The sequence below is a fragment of the Oncorhynchus mykiss genome, chromosome 12 (genome assembly GCF_013265735.2).
Source record: "Oncorhynchus mykiss isolate Arlee chromosome 12, USDA_OmykA_1.1, whole genome shotgun sequence".
Classification (NCBI taxonomy): domain Eukaryota; kingdom Metazoa; phylum Chordata; class Actinopteri; order Salmoniformes; family Salmonidae; genus Oncorhynchus; species Oncorhynchus mykiss.
In genome coordinates this window covers 58,017,512-58,036,150 of record NC_048576.1, presented here as the reverse complement: position 1 = coordinate 58,036,150, position 18,639 = coordinate 58,017,512, and the positions used below count along the sequence as shown (strand labels likewise).

Below are 18,639 nucleotides of genomic sequence, written 5' to 3'. Positions count from 1 at the left end.
CGACTGTGTGGCCACGCATGACTCCAACACCGTCAAGTATGCTGACAACACGACGCCGATAGGCCTGATCACCGGCGACAATGAGACAGCCTACTACAGGGGGGTGGTCAGTGACCTGGCAGTGTGGAACACTCCCCCATCTACACCGTGAAGAAGGTGTGATAGCGCGTCTTTCCCCTGAGGAGGTTGAAAATACTTTGCATGGGCCCTCAAATCCTCAAAATGTTCTACAGTTTCACCATTGAGAGCATCTTGACTGGCTGCATCACTGGTATGACAACTGGTATGACAACTGCACCTCCAAGAGGATGGTGCAGACAGCCCAGTACATCACAGGGGCTGAGCTCCCTGCCATACAGGACCTCTATATCAGGCAGTGTGAAAGGTGAGTAGGCCGCCATTTGTTCTTTAACTGACTTGCCAAGTTAAATAAAGGTTAAATAAAAAAATGTTAAATGTTAAATAAAAGGAAGGCAATTGTTCTAGACTCGAATTACCCAAGCCATAGACTGTTCTCTCTGCTTCCGCACAGCAAACGGTACTGAAGCAAGGCAGAAGACTGCTAAATAGCTAACAAAATGGTTACCCAGACTATTTGCATTGACCCTTCAAATGTATTTTTGCACTGACTATGGACACACACTGCTACTCTGTTTATCATATAGCCTGATATCTAGTCACCTTAACCATATACATATCTAACCCTCCAACTCCAGTATCCCTCCCTACACATTGTAAATATGGTATTGGCACTGACTCTGGAACTGACCCTGTATATACAGTAGCTTACTTTTTGTTCTTATTTCTATTTCTCGTGTGTTTTTGTTCTACTTTGCTTTATTTATTTTGTATAGTACTACTGATATTGATTACTGCACTGTTGCGAAAGAGCAAGCAAGAAAGTCATTTCACCATGTGACAAAAACTTGAAACTGAAGTTGTGTACCAGACACTTGTTGGCCAGCGAAAAGCGGTTTGGTTGTTGTTATGCTGTGAGCATTCACTAGAGACGACAACATCTAGAAGATCTCTATTTTGGAAAGACACAGCACAGAGTTGTTGCCTAGTGACCACTTAGGCACAATAATACCTCATAATAATTGCCTCATCACACTCACTACTCACTGAGTCACTCTGGGGCATGAACATACAGGACAGGCAGGGGAGAGAGGATTACTGTAAGATGTGAAATGGTACAGCCCAGAGAAAACAACTCATTAAAAGGAGCATGCGATTGGGCCTGGGTACTACAAAATGAATGTCTGTATAAAAAATAAAACATTCATTATCTACTCAAACTCACTTCTCTCTGGTGAAATGAATGATCAGAGAAAATGCACAAGGATCACAGCAAGGGGAGATGAGAGTGAGACTTTTTATTTTATTTTTTACATTTGATCACAGAAAATGTAAGAAATGGACAATCTTATTTAAAAAAAACAGGGAGCATGCAGGCTTCCAAATGGAAGCATCACGAATCGATAGAGGCCGTGAGGCTTTACTGATGGCTCTGGATGGAACCTGGCACTGATGCCTGGCCCAGATAACACCAGACTGAATGAATGGTGAGGGCAGCGTTCAGTCTGGTTTAATCAGTCCATGGTGGAGATTATAACCTTTACTTGTTTTTATCATTGTCCCTCCCCGGCCAGCTCCTTGAACCAGCCCAGACCAGTGCCCCATAGTCTGCCCTGTGCCCCATATATCTTACTAATGTTTGTGTTGCTGTTCATCTGTCACAAAAAGAAAGTGCCTGGGTAGCTTTGGCTTGGCAGAGGTGCAGGAGAGAGGGTGGGGTGCAGTGTCGATGGGGTCTTACAGATAACATTAGTAGTAGGCCTAAATATGAGTGGAGGAGCTGTTCAGATGGGTATGGTTCTCTCTTTATGGGAGGTGTAATATTCCTAACATGATCTCTGAGTCTGACTGTCTATTATGAGAAACTGAAATGACAAGGAGAGACAATATCATCAGAATACTAACGAAGCCTCCAGGGGCTAAATCATGTGCACCGCTCGTTAACTGTCCAGGCAAGAGTGGATGAAGGCAATCCACTGCAACTCCACTGTCGAAGGCAGGGAACTAACACATCCCGCTGAAAGTGTCATACATAGTTAACATCCTGTACAGTCTCTCTCTGAGCTGCATCAAACTGGCTCTGTGGTTCTGCTCTGCTCCAAATAGAGTTGTATGACTCATAGACGGCCGGCTAGTGCAGCAGAAGATACTGTGTCACGTTTTTCCCTCTATCCTGCCTCAGGCAGTACAGATAAAAAGAGAGGGAAGAGAGACCCAGAGAAAGAGAGAGAGATGGATAGAGGGAGGAAAAAGACCATGCAGTGACAAATATTTTATGACTTGGTGGTTTGTGAGTCGTGACTTCCGGTTTTAGGCAACTGGAGAGGGAGGGGCACTCCAGAGAGGGGAGCGGAGGAGGAGAAAAGGGTGAAATGCAGAGCTATACAGTATGTGAAATGGACGATTGTAAAGCACCACTGTGATACTACTGTGGCAAAGGTTAGCTACACTGGCAGATGTCTGTAATTCGCCTACAGTGAGACCCAGTTAAAGTCAGTGTAGGTAGCACCTATTTCTCATTGCGAGAAAAGCATATACAGTGCATTTGGAAAGTATTCAGACCCCTTGTTACAGCCTTATTCTAAAATTGATTAAATAAAACATGTCCTTATCATTCTACATAATGACAAAGATGTTTTAAGTATTTAAACCCTTTGCTATGAGACTAAAATTGGGCTCAGTTGCATCCTGTTTTGATTGATCATCCTTGAGTTTTGTTTCTACAACTTCATTGGAGTCCATCTGTGGTAAATTCAATTAATAGGACATAAGTTAGAAAGGCACACACCTGTCTATATAAGGTCCCACAGTTGACAGTGCATGTCAATGCAAAAACCAAGCCATGAGGTCAAAGAAATTGTCTGTAAAGCTCCAAGACAGGATTTTGTCGAGGCACAGATCTGGGGAAGGGGACCATAGAATTTCTGCAGCACTGAAGGTTCCCAAGCGCTCAGGACCTCAGACTGGGGGTGAAGGTTCACCTTTCAACAGGACAACGACCCTAAGCACACAGCCAAGGCAACGCAGGAGTAGCTTCGGGACAAGTCTCTGAATATCCTTGAGTGGCCCAGCCAGAGCCCGGACTTGAACCTGATCGAACGTCTCTGAAAATGGCTACAGTATGCAGAGACGTTCCCCATCCAACCTGATAGAGCTTGAGAGGATCTACAGAGAAGAATGGGAGAAACTCCCCAAATACTGGTGTGCCAAGCTCAAAGCTGTAATCGCTGCCAAAGGTGCTTCAACACGTAGTGAGTAAAGGGTCTGAATACTTATGCAAATGTGATATTTCAGTTATTTATTTTTAATACATTTGCAAAAATCAAAAAATATAGTTTTTGCTTTGTCATTATGGGGTATTGTGTGTAGTTTGATTAGGGAAAAACAAAACAATTTAATCAACTTTAGAAGAAGGCTGTAACTTAACAAAATGTGGAAAAAGTCAAGGGGTCTGAATACTTTCCAAATGCACTGTAATAGCAACTAAGAGCACCTCAAGAAATTCCCAAATTACAAAGTCTTAAATTCATTTTTATATTGTAATGTTGTTTTGAAAATTGGGCTTGAGGTTTTCTCAAAATCAGCTCTAATTTCGGAAACAGTGGTCAGTGTCACACAGTGAGGAAATATAGTCATGCTCACCTTTCTATATATTTTTTTGTCCATAGGTATAAAGACAGTAACAGTATGGAGCTAGCAATTGCATTTTTATTAATCTCCTTTTTGATCGTCTTTTAAGAGTTTAGTGAAGTTTAATACATTTGAATCAATAATAATAATTTAAATTGAAATATTCTCAGTTTTGAATCCGGCGTCGTTTTGCGTATCAGTTCATAAACCATGTGCCATGGAAAACTGTTTTGCAATCTATATAACACGGCTGTCAATTTTCTGGTCCTTAAATGAAACTGGTATACTTTTTTATTTATCACAATTTTCTTTCATGCAGAGCCGACAGACAAGTTCCTTACTTTTTCCCCCTTACACTTTCCACTTTCCTCTTCCATTATGTTTTAGTTAGCTGCATGTATATATCCTTGTAGCAGAAGTGTGCAAATCAGTTAGGTCCTGCCTTTGACAACTCAATGAATGCAATGTTGAGTAAGCATTGTAGAGAGACTTTTATGACAGATTTTCTATTGTCCGTGAAGGTCAAAAAACTGATATAAAGCTAGAAATATATCTGAAGAGAAAAGCTGAAAATTCATCGTTCTCGTCCTGAGACTGATTGAATGCGTTTGTGGATGACAAATGAAGCTGCTGTATTAGCCGCATCTTTAGCGGGCCAATGCTAACTTTTATCATGTTAGGTAAATTGTGCTATTTATGCTAATTGCTATGTGCACTTCTTTTGAGGTAATTATACACGGAGTGTACAAAGCATTAGGAACACCTTCCTAATATTGAGTTTTGCACCCCCTTTTGCCCTCAGAACAGCCTCACTTTGTCAGGGCATGTCCTCTACAAGGTGTCGAAAGCATTCCACAGGGATGCTGGCCCATATCGACCCCAATGCTTCCCACAGTAGTGTCAAGTTGGCTGGGTGTCCTTTGTGGGTGGACCATTTTTGAAACAGACGGGAAACTGTTGAGCGTGAAAAACCCTGCAGTGTTGCAGTTATTGACACTCAACCCGGTGCGCCTGGCACCTACTACCATAATCTGTTCCAAGGCACTTCAATCTTTGTCTTGCCCATTCACCCCTCTGAATGACACACATACACAATCCATGTCTCACGGCTTAAAAATCATCCTATAACCTGTCTCCTCTCCTTCATCTACACTGATTTAAATACACGTGACATCAATAAGAGATCATAGCTTTCACCTGGTCAGTCTATGTCATGGAAAGAGCAGGTGTTCCTTATGTTATGTACACTTAGTGTAGTTTTTTTCATAGTGAACAATGCTGTATCTGAACGTTGCTTTTGGTACAACCTGATTTTCAGAGAAATCTTTCAAATGATTAGAACATGTAAACAGCTTAAAATCTAGTTCCATCTGTGTATTTGTTCTGCGCATGTGCAAGCACCGGTAGTTGTGTCTGTTCCACGCTAAGAACATGCTACATTGGTACAGGTGAAGTTGGAAGTTTACATACACCTAAGCCAAATACATTTAAACTCAGCTTGACAATTCTTGACATTTAATCCTAATAAAAATTCCCTGTTTTAGGCCAGTTAGGATCACCACTTTATTTTAAGAATGTGAAATGTCAGAATAATAGTAGAGAGAATTATTTATTTCAGTTTGTATTTCTTTCATTACATTCACAGTGGGTCAGAAGTTTACATACACTCAATTAGTATTTGGTAGCATTGTCTTTAAATTGTTTAACTTGGGTCAAACGTTTTGGGTAGCCTTCCACAAGCTAACCACAATAAGTTGGGTGAATTTTGGCCCATTCCTCCTGACAGAGTTGGTGTAACTGAATTAGGTTTGAAGGTCTCCTTGCTTGCACACGCTTATTCTGTTCTGCCCAGACATTTTCTATAGGATTGAGGTCAGGGCTTTGTGATGGCCACTACAATGCCTTGACTTTGTTGTCCTTAAGCCATTTTATCACAACTTTGGAAGTATTCTTGGGGTCATTGTCCATTTGGAAGACCCATTTGCGACCAAGCCTTAACTTCCTGACTGATGTCTTGAGATGTTGCTTCAATATATCCACATCATTTTCTTTCCTCATGATGCCATCTATTTTGTGAAGTGCACCAGTCCGTCCTGCAGCAAAGCACCCCCACAACATGATGCTGCCACTCCGTGCTTCACAGTTGGGATGGTGTTCTTCAGGTTGCAAGCCTCCCCCTTTTTTCTCCAAACATAACGATGGTCATTATCATCAAACAGTTCTATCTTTGTTTCATCAGACCAGAAGGACATTTCTCCAAAAAGTACAATCTTTGTCCCCATGTGCAGTTGCAAAGCACAGTCTGGCTTCTTTTTATGGTGGTTTTGGAGCAGTGGCTTCTTCCTTGCTGAGCGGCCTTTCAGGTTATGTCGATATAGGATTCGTTTTTACTGTGGATACAAATACTTTTGTACCTGTTTCCTCCAGCATCTTCACAAGGTCCTTTGCTGTTGTTCTGGGAATGATTTGCACTTTTCGCACCAAAATACGTTCATCTCTAGGAGACAGAAAGCGTCTCCTTCCTGAGCAGTATGACAGCTGCGTTGTCCCACGGTGTTTATACTTGCGTACTATTGTTTGTACAGATGAACGTGGTACCTTCAGGTGTTTGGAAATTGCTCCCAAGGATGAACCAGACTTGGATGATTTATTTTGATTTTCCCATGATGTTAAGCAAAGAGGCACTGAGTTTGAAGATAGGCCTTGAAATAAATCCACAGGTACAACTCTAATTGACTCAAATTATGTAAATTAGCCTATCAGAAGCTTCTAAAGCCATGATCTCATTTTATGGAATTTTCCAAGCTGTTTAAAGGCACAGTCAAATTAGTGTATGTTAACTTCTGACCCACTGGAATTGTGATACATTGAATTATAAGTGAAATAATCCGTCTGTAAACAATTGTAGGAAAAATGTGTGTCACGCACAAAGTACATGTGCTAACTGATTTGACAAAACTATAGTTTGTTAACAAGAAATTTGTGGAGTGGTTAAAAAACAAGTTTTAAATGACTCCAACCTAAGTGTGTGTAAACTTCCGACTTCAACTGTATAGTGTGGACACCTTTGAATGCATCAACATTTTTTTCTCACTCTTTAGGGACTATTGTGATGAGTCCAAAGACCAAATGTGGAATGAGTCTGACTTTTAGTCCATAAGAATAATATATTCTATGATTATTTTCAAAAGGGTTCCCACAGTTATCCTATTTCCCAAGTAAAAATTGCCTTTCAATGATCAAAACATCACCCAGAATATGTTGACGCTATCAAAAAACTCAGAATTTAAGAAATTGTACCTTCTCTCATCTCAAACTATCAAGAAACCTGAGAGAGGATGCAGAGTGGGGGGAAGCTTATACTCATGAGCTCACCTTGACTGACAGCTCTTTGAAATGCCCTTGTGGTCATTGCCAGGTAAAAAGGTAAACAATGGACCAAATGTCATTCCGAGCCTAAATATGAAGCCTCAACCCATTTTCTCTGCAAAATGCTCTCATGGTCAACAATTGGTGTGTTGGATATCAGACAAACAGCAGCAATACACAATTGCAATTATATTGTTTGTAACTATACAGAACAAAAATATAAATGCAACATGTAAATTGTTGGTTCCATGTTTCATGAGCTTAAACAAAAGATCCCAGAAATGTTCTATATTCACAAAAAGCTTATTTATCTCATGTTGTACATCCCTGTTAGTGGGCATTTCTCCTTTGCCAAGATAATCCATCCACCTGACAGATGTGGCATATCAAGAAACTGATTAAACAGCACGATTGTTACACAGGTGCACCTTGTGCCGGGGACAATAAAAAGGCCACTCTAAAATGTGCAGTTTTGTCACACAACACAATGCTACAGATGTCTCAAGTTTTGAGGGAGCGTGCACTTGGCATGCTGACTGCAGGAATGTTGAGCTGTTGCGAGAAAATGTAATGTTAATTTCTCTACCATAAGCTGCCTCCAATGTTGTTTTAGAGAATTTGGCAGTACGTCCAACTGGCCTCAACAACCACAGACCACATGTAACCACACCAGCCCAGGACTTCCACATCCAGCTTCTTCACCTGCGGGATTGTCTGAGACCAGCCACTCCGACAGCTGATGAATAGGACTATTTCCTTCTGTAAAGCCCTTTTATGGGGAAAAACTCATTCTGATTGGCTCGGCCTGGCTCCCCAGTGGCTCGGCATGGCTCCCCTGATTGGCTCGGCCTGGCTCCTCCCAGGCCCACCCATGGCTGCCCAGTCATGTGAAATCCATAGATTAGGGTCTAATTTATTTATTTAAATGAACTGATTTCCTTATATGAACTGTAATTCATTAAAATCGTTGAAATTGTAGCATGCTGCGTTAATATTTTTGTACAGTATAATTACAGAATACAGTTCACTGATATACTTCACATGAAGTCTGAGTCACCTTAGAAGCTTAGACATAAGGGAAGGTACGTGAAAACAGCATACAAACAGCGTACTGGACAATTTATTGGTTCCCTCTGCATTGTACATGACAATATGTTCAGAGTTGTATGCATTGAGCAGACATTTATTTGATAATTTCCTAAAGGCCAGCTTAGCCAAAATATTGATCAACATGAACACTTATGAAAAAATAAAGGTGAGAAATAATGGTGAGACACCATTTGACATAATAAAATAAAATAAATTGAGCCATAAGCCTAATATAGAAACCCAGCCACACTACAGTATGCAGGACCCATTGATTCGTACAATTTGTAACACTCATCTCCTATCCAAACGCTTGAAAAAAACAATACAATGAAACAGAATGTGATATACTGTATCACGTAACAGTGAATTACTTAGGCTTTAGGAAATGCAACCAACTACAGAAATTCATGGGGAGGACAGCGAGAGAACAGGAGGACCTGCTTCAATCAAGCATGGCCTAGCTATGGCCCGCTCTTTGTCAGGCCTCTCACACTGGGATGGACAGCTTGCACAGCTTCCCCACATACGGCGCTGGATCAAGGGTGACCATGTTGAAGAGGAGATCCAGGAGCCAGTCTACGCAGCCTGTAATGTTTCTGAAAAGGGAAATGTTTGTTTAATGGGTAGTGATTTTCCTTTTATTTGTCATGATGCTATCCATTTGTTGAGGAGGTGATCTACTTATTCTACAATGTGCTTTCTGGTATTTTGGAAGTACTCAATTTGAAATTTGCGAACTTTGGTCGTGCACTTTTGTGAAACTTTTCAATGTTTGTATTTGGAAATGTTTCTGTGCCTGAAATGCTCAATTGATGCAGATTTTAAATGAATAACTATGACTTAAAGTTGATTTTGTATCACAGCATCCCTGCTGTGATGGTTGCCTGGGAAGCTGTGCAGATAAAGGTTGCATTTTCTAAAATGTGTATCATTACTGCTTGATAATAGTGGAAAGACAAAAGGAGATGGAAAGGGAAAAAAATTACACCCCACCCCCGAATCATCATGATAAGCCCCAATGACACAAGCTACATTAACTGTAAGACAACAACCCACACAATGGAATGGTAAAATATGATTTTCAGGGGTAAATGACAAATACTATACACACCACATCTCCTTTTGTGGATAACATTCCTTCGTTCCAGCTGTGTGCTGGAAGTTCTCAGACTCAATGTAGGGGGCTTAGGTATGGAAGAACAAAAACCATATAGTGACTATCAGGTGTTACAGAACAAAGCAGCCACAGTTGCATTACCTAACTTTAGCCCCCCGATTACCCCAAACTGTTGGCTACTGTGTCAGACTCATCAAACACCGATACTTACATACACTGTTAATGATGGCGTCTTCCGGATTAGCTTCCCAACAAGACCCATCGAATGTTCTCCCCAATAAAGCAACTTGGCACGGAATGTGCACTGCAGACGCGTAACATGATTGTAATTTTCGGTGCAGCCTGTCCACCAAAATAAATAGCAGCCACTGCTGTCGGATGTCTTCATTCTTCGGAAAATTGTGTAATGTTAAATTTACACTATGATACCCAGCCACAACAGAGTGCTTTTGCCGGCATGCTGGTAAGTAGCTTGCTAGCTATCAGTCACACCACAGATGAATGGTTACCAATAACTTTGGTCCAACGTTCTCCTAGTAGCTATCTTACGGCTTGTAAATAAAGCTAAAGTAAGGTGTAGGAGCATGGGATGACAGTTTTAAGGTGGTACATATTTAAATAAGTAAATATGATAAGACCCTACCATTAGTGTAATCCTTGGTAATGCCTGTCCCCTGAATCCAAGTGTTTGACACAGGGGGAGGGAACACATAACTTTATTATCAAACTTTATCAATGTACCAGCTACAGAAATTTGTTATACTTGAGTTACCCTACTTTGAACTGGTGTCATCCAAATATCATTCGATTTCATGAGAAACATGATTTTCACTGTTCAGGACCTTTAAGCATTAGCGTTACAGTCAAAACGTGAATTGTTAATAGTGTCCTTATTTTTTAAGATATCAATGCCAAACTTAACATGGTTCATTATGGTAATGTCTGATGACCCTAACACGTTTCAAGTTGATAGGCCATTGAGAAGTGGATTTAAAAAGGATTGACATGGACACATACAATCAGATTTCCTTATTTATCAATCATCTATTCTGTCAACCTTATGGGTCCTTCAAGCAAATTTGTTCAGCAGGAGGAAAGACACCTACATACAAATGTTCAAGTCTGTAGGTCAAATAGGGCAGCGGACATGATGATTTAAGTGAAACTTCTTATAACAGCACCACCTATAAGCCAATCGGTGCCATTCTTTTTGACCTCTAATTTCTGTGTGCCGAATTTGAAAAGGTCTGGGAAACCCTGCAGTAGGCTACAGGCTAGTTCTTCACCGTGTGAGTTATAAAAATGACAATCTTGCGTTCAAGCCTTTCCGGCAGTCTTTCGTGGTTTTTATATACGGGGAGATTAAATTGTACAATTGAAAACTAACAAAGAATTGTTCAAGTTATAACTCAGCAGGCAGTGTGGTATGATCATGCGAATGACTGTGAAACAGAGAGAGAGGGATGGAGAGCGCATGAAAGAGAGAGCAAGCGAGAGAGAGCAAGAGAGTGGCGATGGTAACAGATGGGAGGGATAAGGAAGAGAGAGAGCGACTAAATGGATGCCTAAAGGAGGGAGGGTGACTTGAATGAAACAAAATGTCTATGATGATCCTCTTGTGTGACAGCTGTGGGGAAACAAATAAGACAGACACAGCACTTTATTTAGCCAGGCCAAATGTCTGTATGACATGGGCACACACCCATTTTCTCAACCAACCACAAATCAGTTGGACAGACCCACAGAACCACCGAGCAGTAGGAGTCTCACTATCCATTGTGTAGCCCGACACTCTTTGTTTATTAGAAGCTACACGCAGGGCTTGTATTCAATTCCGATCCTGGAGGGCTGAAACACTTCTGATGTTCATCCTCTCCTTCTAATAAGGGACTAATTCAGTGAAATTAGCTTCGAGGTAGAAAGAAAAAAACTGAAATGTTTTGGCCCTCCAGAATTGAATAGCCCTGTCACTCCTTGTAGCAGTGTAGCTCCTAGTAAATTTCAGCAGCTCTGGAGGTAATGCCATACCGAAGAGATGGGGTGCTTCTCCAAAAAGGGAGGCCTGTGCTGACATACAGGATCAGAGTCAGCAGGACAGAGGAGAGCCTGGAGACTTCCTTTAACCACACTGCAAGCCTGCATCCCAAATTGTACCCCATTTGTAGTGTGCAGAGGTCTTTACAATGCACCATTCACAGGGTTGGGGAGTAACTGATTACATGCAATCAGTTAGAGTGCCTTCAGAAAGTATTCATACCCCTTGACTTATTCCAGATTTTGTTGTGTTACAAAGAGGGATTACAATTGATTAGATAAGTATATTTCTGGGTAAATCTAAGCGCTTTCCATGCCTGGATTGTGCAACATTTGCCCAATATTAATTTTAAAATTCTTCAAGCTCTGTCAAATTGGTTGATGATCATTGCTAGACAACCATTTTCAGGTCTTGCCATAGATTTTCAAGCAGATTTAAGTCAAAACTTTAATTCAGCCACTCAGGAACATTCACTGTCTTCTTGGTAAGCAACTCGAGTGTACATTTGGCTTTGTATTCTACGTTATGGTGAATTAATCTCCCAGTGTCTGGTGGAAAACAGACTGAACCAGGTTTTCCCTTAAGATTTTGCTTGCGGTTAGCTCCATTCCGTTTCTTTTTGATCCTGAAAAACTCCCCAGTCCTTAAGTGATTACAAGCATACCCATAACATGATGTATCCACCACTATGCTTGGAAATATGGAGAGTGGTACTTATATTCAGGACAAAAGTGAATTGCTTTGCCACATTTTTTGCAGTATTACTTTAGTGCCTTGTTGCAAACAGGATGCATGTTTTTGAATATTTTTTATGCTGTACAGGCTTACTTCTTTTCACTCTGTAAATTAGGTTAGAATTGTGAAGTAACTACAATGTTGTTGATTCAGCCTCAGTTTTCTCCTATCACAGCCATTAAACTATGTAACTCTTTTAAAGTCACCATGACTCATGGTGAAATCCCTGAGCAGTTTCCTTCCCCTCTGGCAACTGAGTTAGAAGGACTCCTTTATCTTAGTGGTGATGGTGTATTGATACACCATCGAAAGTGTAATTAATAACTTCACTATGCTCAAAGGGATAGTCAATGTCTGCTTTTTTTTTTTCCATCTACCAATAGGTGCCCTTATTTGCGAGGCATTGGAGAAACTCCCTGGTTCTTTGTGGTTGAATCTGTGTTTGAAATTCACTGCTCGACTGAGTGACCTTACAGATGTGTGGGGTACAGAGATGAGTCATTCAAAAATCATGTTAAACACTGTAATTGCACACAAAGTGAGTCCCTGCAACTTATTATGTGACTTGTTAAGCACATTTTTGGTCCTGAACTTAATTAAACTTGCCATTAAAAGGGGTTGAATACTTATTGACTTGAGACATTTACATTTTTTATTTAATTAAAATTTGAAAAACAGAATTTCACTTTGCAATTAAGGGGTATCATGTGTAGGTCAGTGACAGTGAAAAAGTCAAGGGGTGTGAATACTTTCTGAAGGCACTGTAAAAAAAAAAAAAACTGTCATCGGTTACGTTACCAGCAAAAATATTGTAATCAGATTACAGATAGGATGTTTGCTGAAAAAGATACATTATGACACCTTTCTGTTTTCTCAATGACATTCAATTCACCACTTAAAAAAGGTGCAAGTTTTAAGTTTGTTCCACCTGAGCGAGTCTGACAATAAGATAGAGTCCACTATGATGACACACCAAATGCGTTTGATGGATTCTATTTGTCTTCTTCTAATGCCTCTTAAGGGGAAAATAAATCAAAAAAATATCAAAGTAATGAGATTACGTTACTGCGTCTGGGTAATCCAATAGTTACGTTACTGATGACAATTTTGGACAGTTAACTAGCAACGGATTACATTTAAAAAGTAACATACACATCCTTGACCAGTTAATATACTGAGTACTCTCCAGTTCTCTACTACATATTGCTCACACCTTTCCAATCCTCTCAGACCTCCACAAGTGCCTAGGGGGTATGGGTTGCTTCTGGTCAGGGCTGAGGCCTCTACAATTCACAACACAGCCTGGGTCCACCATTCTGAATCGTCAGGTCCATATGGAGATATGATAGAATAAATCATTTTACTTTCTCAATAAATGAGCAGCCGAAAACACTTCAATCCTACAGTATCATGCTTTTTATGACAGTCAGTAATGCAGCGTGTTACAACATGATACATGAGTGATCGTTACATTCTACGCCACTACATGAAGCTATAAAGCAGTAATGGCCAAAGAAAGATGGCATATAATTACAAGGTGAAACAGGAGACAATCACAAAATACTGATGGGCAAAATATTTTTTTTTACATAGTGCCTTTTCATCAAGTGAGGTAGCCAAGCCAATATGAACACAAAAAGACTAGCTGTAAGCCCATCACCGTTTACACTTGTCTATTTCTTGTCCCTCATGTCAGGAAGTTTTTCTTTGACTGCCCACAAGGTCACTGAGACCATAATGTACCAAAAAGAGGGATCTCTTCATCTGGGGAAATGAAAGTCAAACTGTTAAAAAACTATCCAATCCTTATCAGGCCTTCTGACTAACCAGTACGACAGAGAAAAGGTGGTACACAACAATAACACAATTGCTCAAATGTGTGTACAATGGACAAAGTTCTACAATGGACTGAGTGTAACTGGCCTATCTTGAAATGTTTTGGGGCGGCAGGTAGCCTAGTGGTCAGAGCGTTGGACTTGTCTCCGAAAGGTTGCAAGATAAAATCCCCGAGCTGACAAGGTAAAAATCTGTAGTTCTGCCCCTGAACAAGGCAGTTAACCCACTGTTCCTATGCCGTCATTGAAAATAAGAATATATTCTTAACTGACTTGCCTAGTTAAATAAAGGTTAAAAAAAAATGTTTTGGACAATTTAAAACGTTGTGGAGTCTCTTGATTGCATTGATTACATTGGTGACGTTATGAACACTGCCCCTGTTTGTCTGTAAGAGAATGAACATCTACGGAGAAAAATACATGGTTGACTGGAAATTGCCCAGCAAAATGAAGTATCTAAGTAAAATGTCTGTTCGGGAAGGAGTTCCAGTGGTAAATGACTCCCAAGGTGCTCGCTAGGAAATCACCAGCCCACCAGGACCCATAAAACCTGATTCAAAATGTCCATATGGATCTCACGTTTTGGTTAATCACAGACTGTACAAAATAAGTTAATTGTCGTCAAATCTATTAGAAAAATAAATAGGTTATAATCATTTCCGCCCTGCTTGGATAAAGCAACCTCTTGCTCAGAGGCCTTGAACAACAGGGCCCATCTATCGATGACTGCTAAGATATTAATCAGTATGGAGCAAACTGGTCGAGATAACATGAACACTGCACTAAAGACGACAGCTTTTTCTCAAATTAATTTGACTGTTTCATCATACATCTTCAGATGAGAACTTGAACAAAACCTTTCAACTCAATTTAACTGGAATTAAAACCTTTTCCACTTCTACTGTTCCAAACGGGTCATTTGTGTTTTATGTTTCATGGCACAATGGAAGTTTAGGCCTTATCTGATTGTGAATACATACAATTCTACATTTTAAAATTATTAATTAATAAACTTGACATTCTAGAAAAAGAAAGGGAGGCTGGATCTAATTATCAAATTAACTTGTTGGCAGGAGGTTGGCAGGACCAGGATGGATGACAACAATATATTTTCATGCCCAGTCTCCTAAGCCCCTTCTCCCCTACCCTGTCCTCTACTCCTTGTTAGATTATATGTTGAGTCCGTACAGCTTCTCCTGCAAGATAACCTTAACAATGGCAGACTCTTCCACTATTAGCCTTCTCTCTCCACCCCCCAGCCAGACCCAGCCATGGCCATCTAAACCTAGCCTAACCCACACCCAGTCTAATTGACAGAGTTCTAAAGCCTTTTTCTGGATTGAGGAAGGCTAATAGTGGAAGAGTCTGCAGGTAACTGTGCATCACTGCTCTTAGGGTGAGGTTAGATCCATTTACAGTGTCTTCAGAACGTATTACCCCTTGACTTATTCCACATTTGGATGTGTTACAGCTTGAATTCAACTACACACAATACCCCATAATGCAAAGTGGAAACATGTTTTTTCAAATGTATTGAAAATAAAATACAGAAATCTCATTTACATACGTATTCACACCCCTGAGTCAATACTTTGTAGAAGCAACTTTGGCAGCGGTTACAGTTTTGAGTCATCGTGTGTGTCTGTATTAGCTTTGCACATCTAGATTTGGGGATTTTCTCCCATTCTCCCTTGCAGATCTTCTCAAGCTCTGTTGAGTTAGATGGGGAGCGGAGGTGAACAGCATTCTTCAAGTCTTTCCACAGATTTTCAAAGGGATTCAGGTCTTAGCTTTGGCTGGGCCACTCAAGGACTTTCCTATTCTTGTTCTGAAGCCATTCCAGCATTACTTTGGCTGTTGGAACGTAAATCTTTGCCACCAGTCTAAGGTCAATTGCACTCTGAAAAAGGTTCTCATCAAGGATTTGACTCCATTCATTGTTCCCTCTATCCTTACCAGTGTCTCAGTCCCTGCCGCTGAAAAGCATCTCCATAGCAAGATGCTGCCACCATGCTTCATGGTAGGGATAGTGTTCGATGGGTGATGAGCAATTTCGGGTTTTCTCAAAATATTCTCCAAATACAACAACACCTTATAGTGAAATGCTTACTTACAAGTCCTTTGGCCCTAGAGTTCGCGCTCTGGACCTGCTTGCCGTGCGGTAGTAGAGAGAACATATGACTTGGGTGACTGAAGTCTTTGACAGTTTTTTGGTTCTTGGTCTGACACCGTCTAGTATATCGGTTCTGGATGGTAGGAAGTTAGGCACCAGTGATGACCTGGGCCGTACGCTCTACCCTCTGTAGCGCCTTACGGTCAGATGCCAAGCAGTTGCCATACCAGGCGATGATGCAACCGGTCACGATGCTCTCGATGGTGCAGCTGTAGAACTTTAAGGATCTGGGGACCCATGCCAAATCTTTTCAGTCTCCTTAGGGGGAAGGTGTTGAAAAGGGAGGTGTTTAGTCCCAGGGTCCTTAGCTTAGTGATGAGCTTTGTGGGCACAATGGTGTTGAATGGTGAGCTGTAGTCAATGACCAACATTCTCACATAGGTGTTCCTTTTGTCTAGGTGGGAAAGGGCAGTGTGGAGTGCGATTGAGATTCCGTCATCTGTGTATCTATTGGAGCGGTATGCGAATTGGAGTGGGTCTAGGGTTCCCGGGATGATGTTGTTGATGTGAGCCATGGCCAGCCTTTCAAAGCACTTCAATGGCTACCGACGTGAGTGTAATGGGGCGATAGTCAATTAGGCAGGTTACCTTTGTTTTCTTGGGCACAGGGACTATGATGGTCTGTTTGAAACATGTAGTTATTAAAGATTCGGTAGGGAGAGGTTGAAAATGTGAATGTGAATGTTGATCTTTTCATAGGTCTTGCACACATCGGCTACCGAGAGCGTTATCACACAGTCGTCCGGAATGGCTGGTGCTCTCATGCATGCTTCAGTGGTGCTTGCCTCGAAGCAAGCATAAAAGGCATTTGGCTCATCTGGTAGGCTTGCGTCACTGGGCAGCTCGTGGCTGGGTTTACCTTTGTAGTCCGTAATAGTTTTCAAACCCTGCCACATCCGACGAGTGTCAATCTTAGACCTGTATTGACACTTTGCCTGTGTGATTGTTTGTCTGAGGGCGTAGCGGAATTTCTTATAAGCGCCCGGATTAGTGTCCTGCTCCTTGATAGCGGCAACTCTATCGGTGCGGATGTTCCCTGTAATCCATGGCTTCTGGTTGGGATATGTATGTACAGTCACTATGGGGACAACGTCGTCGATGCACTTATTGATGATGCCGGTGACTGAGATGGTATACTCCTCAATGCCATTGGATGAATTCCGGAACATATTCCAGTCTGTGCTAGCAAAACAGTCCTGTAGCGTAGCATCCGCGTTATATGACCACATCCGTATTGAGTCACTGGTACTTCCTGCTTGAGTTTTGGCTTGTAAGCCGGAATCAGGTGGATAGAATAATGGTCAGATTTGCCAAATGGAGGGCGAGGGAGAGCTTTGTATCTCTGTGTGTGGAGTAAAGGTGGTCTAGAGTTTTTTTCCCCTCTGGTTGCAAATGTGACATGCTGGTAGAAACTTGGTAAAATGTATTTAAGTTTGCCTGCATTAAAGTCCTCGGCCACAAGGAGCGCCGCTTCTGGGTAAGCATTTTCTTATTTGCTTATGGCCTTATACAGCTCATTGAGTGCGGTCTTAGTGCCAGCATCGGTTTGTGGTGATAAATAGACGGCTACGAATAATATAGATGAGAACTCTCTTCGTAGATAGTGTGGTCTACAGCTTATCATGGGGTACTCTACCTCAGTTGAGCAATACCTCGAGACCTTAAATATTAGAAGTCGCACCCCAGCTGTTATTTACAAATAGACACACACCCCCGCCCCTCGTCTTACCAGACATAGCTTCTCTGTCCTGCCGACGCACAGAATATCCAGCCAGCTCTTTAGTATCCATGTCGTCGTTCAGCCACGTCTCTGTGAAACATAAGATATTACAGTTTTAAATGTCCCGTTGGTAGGATAGTCTTAATCGTAGATCATCCATTTTATTTTCCAATGATTACACGTTGGCCAATAGTACGGATGGTAGTGGACGTTTACTCACTCGTCTACGAATTCTCGGATGGCAGCCCGACCTCCACCCCCTCTTTCTCAGTCTTTTCTTCACGCAAATGACGGGGATTTGGGCCTGGTCTGGAGAAAGCAGTGTATCCTTTGCGTCGGACTCGTTAACAAAAAAATCTTTGTCCGGTTGGAGGTGAGTAATCGCTGTTCAGATGTCCAGAAGCTCTTCTCTGCCATAGGAGACGGTAGCAGCAACATTATGTACAAAATAAGTAAAATAATAAGTTACAAACAACACGAAAAAATGAATAAAATAGCATAGTTGGTTAGAATCCCGAAAAACGGCAGCCATCCCCTCCGGCGCCATTATACAAGAACCCAAAGAGTAAAATGTTTGTCTAGTCAGACCACAGAATCTTTTGCCTTATGATCTGAGTCTTTCATGTGACTTTTTTGCAAACTCCAGGCGTGCTGTCATGTGCCTTTTTCTCAGGAGTGGATTCCATCTCGCCACTCTCCCAAAAAGCCCAGATTGGTGAAGTGCTGTAGAGACTTGTCCTTCTGGCAGGTTCTACCCATTTCAGCCAAGGAATTCTGTAGTTCTGTCAGAGTGGTCAATGGTCACCTCCCTGACCAAGGTCCTTTTTTTATTATATTTTTTATTTCACCTTTATTTAA

The 18,639-nt window shown here is 41.3% G+C and overlaps 1 protein-coding gene across 6 annotated transcripts in view; it reads right to left on the bottom strand.

Annotated features, from left to right (window-relative positions):
* The window catches only part of LOC110537841 (myotubularin-related protein 4), a 178,231-nt gene that overhangs the window by 35,421 nt on the left and 124,171 nt on the right, over positions 1-18,639 (bottom strand). For 2 of the 6 annotated variants that reach the window (XM_036937876.1, XM_036937875.1), the window contains 2 exons: positions 18,002-18,191; positions 17,791-17,871 (listed from right to left, as the gene is read on the bottom strand). The exons of 3 other annotated variants lie outside the window; for them this stretch is intronic. The gene's annotated coding sequence lies outside the window, so the exon portion shown is untranslated. The remainder of the gene's footprint in view (positions 1-17,790; positions 17,872-18,001; positions 18,192-18,639) is intronic. One more of the 6 variants, XM_036937877.1, reaches the window with a different exon arrangement.